We start from the raw sequence: 3,244 nt of genomic DNA on the forward strand, positions 1-3,244 counted from the left end.
TAGCTGTTGATTTGTTTGAATCAATTCTCCTTCATTTAAATGATGTTTCCATTGATTAGCACTTTACTACGATGCATAAGTTCCCATTAAACACTTTGACACTGCTTTAGAAAAGGCTTTGATATGAAAACAAATAGGTTTCCTCTCCTCTTGAAAAGACGTTTCCAAACCATTTCAAGCATGCAATGGTGACACAATACATGAGAAATTGAACATTGACTTTCCGCAATATTGACCTTTATCCCTATAACTAAAAATAAAAATACCATCTGAAATAAGTCTCTGATTAGACTCACATGTACCATTCCCTTCAATACACTACTGATGATGATAGTTTCTAGAATTCAGTTGAATGAATGAGTTGAGAGTCAGTCTGTTTTAAGAAGATGTTCATAGGACATCAAATGTATCTCATGTTGCTTATCCTATTTATGAATAAGATTTCTTGAAAAAGAATTAACCACCTTGACCAATTGATCTAAATTGAATCTCACATTCCGAACAATCATCCTTATGTTGTTCTTTAATAAACATGAGTACATATTTACTTGAACTTATTAACTACTTAACTTGATTTGTAACAATTAAATCCAAGTTGGATTTGACTTTATGTTCCCTAACAATAAATTCAACCCCTTCTTTAGGTGATATTTATGTTCTCTCTTGTAAAATACGGCATCATGATCATAAAGATAAGGACTTCCTAAGACAACTCCACATATGTCTACTGGAACTACATCTAATTCCACTTCATCAATGTAATTAGCCGTGATGGCAAATCTTAATCGACACTATTTGGTGACTTGTATTTGAGTTTATTTATTTAGTCATCCTAATGGTTGAGGTCTTTGATGGTTCTATGATTCCAAACCCAAACTGTTAACAAAATATTTAGAGATTAAATTCACCTGTGATCCACTGTCAAACATTTTATCTATCTTTGTATGCTTACAAGTTATCCTTATGTTAAACAATTGAACTCTTCGTCATGTGAAGGATTTATGTTTGATGAAGACACAATAGTTTCTAAATTTGAACCAGTGTCTGAAGTTTTACCTGTCATAACCATGGTGGTTATCCTCCTTTCATCACCTGAATCTGAACCTAGATCCTGCTAGACTGCTGCAATGGCCTTCTTTTCATCCTTCTCCTTAAGGAACTTTTTGGGCTTATGTTTTGGATGAATTTTCCAGCACTTCGATTCATCATGACTGATTCTCTGGCAATGAGAACAAGTAGGTCTTTCCTTCTGAATGATCATTGATTTCTTTCTCTTCGAATTGTTCTTTCCCTTACTATCACTGGAATCTTTGGTTTCCAACTCTTTGGATAATTGAGATGAAAACTTGAATGGTCTGCCACCTGATTCAATATGTATGGCTTGAACAAACACCTCATAAAAATCATCACAAATAAACATCAATAAAGTATGCTGCAAATATGAATGTAAACTGTTGATGTATTTTAACAAAGTTTCGTGTGTATCGAGTGAAATACCAAGTTCCAATGCCTTCTTTTTGAATTCCTAAGGAAACTCCTGAACACTCTGCTTTTTACCTTGCCTCAGATGCTACCAATCAATAACAACTTGTTGCATGTATCCTAAAGGATACAACTATTTCCTAAGAGCTTTCAAAAACTTAGACCATGAAGGGATGACTTTTCCTCTACGCTTTACATCTAGCTGAGTTTTACTTTCCCACCAGATTAAAGTTGTTCCCCCCATTCTAAGTGTAGCTAGCTAAATTTTAGTTTTATCGCTAGAAATGTTCTAAATGCGACAATACACTTGTAACTACTTTATCTAGTTATCTAGCTTTTCAAGATCATTTCGCCATCATAAACAAGTAACTCAAATTTAACATCAAGTTTCAAACGAGATGTTTTCTTAGGTTTCTTTTATGTTTCAGATTCTGCACTAGAAAAAGAAGAAGAAGGCAATGATGGAGATGATGGAGGTGAAGGTGGTTTATCAGTCTTCCCTTTACCTTTGTCCTTCTTCAATGCCTTTGAAGAAGAAGCTGCATCTCTCGCCTTCTTGTCTTCGTACAATTCTTCTAACATTTGTTGCATAGTCAAGAATGCCTACTTAAACTATTCTACAATCATCTTAGTTTCAGTGTTTTCACCTGCATTAGGTCCTGACATGGTCGATTTATAATCGACTCGTCACTTTCCCATCTATGGATTGATCTTCTCAAGGATTCCTTCTCCTCGTTGTGACTTTGACTTGGTTAACATTCAATGGAAAAATATACAAACTCAACTTACTATGATACCAAATTATATGATCCGAAATGATCATAAACTAAAACTAATGTAGAATTAATTAACCATTAATGATTTGAATGTTAGTTGAAAGTGTGGAAATAGAGGAAAACTTCTTGAGAAGAGGACTTTATGACAGTTGATTAAACATAAAATTGATGCATAACAGAAGTGAAAAAAATAAAAGCACAGTGATACCAGACAACAAGATTTATGATAGAGTTCGTCCGTGATTGACTACGTCTCTGGGTCCGCTTTCAAGATGGGTGACCATTTTTATTAGGATTGAACAGAAGGAGTTGTTTACATAGAGATTTAATTAGTTTGAATGTGCATGCAGGCACTTCTAACCTTTGTAACCAAGAAGCTCTCTGAACCATCTTTCCAATTCTTCTTGCAGTTTCCAAAACCGACTCCGAATGCCCAAGATATGATCAAAAACACCGACCGCCACTTTGTCTCAGCCTCTAAATGACAAGCTCCAAAAACACTCAAAGAACCTCACTAACTCTTCAAAAATTTGCAAATGTATATTTATACAGTGATTAGATGCATCATAACCACTATGGCTAATTTGGGAATTCATCAGGAGACTGGAAGGTACAATTTAGAGTTTATGGATAAGTTTTAATGTCACATTGTGACATTCACCACTTGTTTTAATTAATTTAACAAAAATCTATAACTAAAGCCCACTTTAGAACTTTAGCTTAGCTCGAATTCATTAGTGGCTAGCTAACCAGCCAGAGGAAGTGCTGACAATGTATGTGATCAGGTGAGATTTGACCATTTGTGGTAACCTCCAAGCCGATGGTTTTGGTGGCTCACCCTAACTGCTTACATACGTAGTGATGGTTGGCGGTTAGTCCGGCGATTCCAACGCGGTCTCCACACTGTGGCTTGCAATGTTGTTCACATGTCACCTCTAACCCCAACGGTTACAACTAACTTTTCTGTTGCGGTCTAACCACCGTGA

Source organism: Pinus tabuliformis, chromosome J, assembly GCF_031772625.1.
Source record: "Pinus tabuliformis cultivar Carrire ecotype Pingquan chromosome J, CPIR1, whole genome shotgun sequence".
NCBI lineage: Eukaryota > Viridiplantae > Streptophyta > Pinopsida > Pinales > Pinaceae > Pinus > Pinus tabuliformis.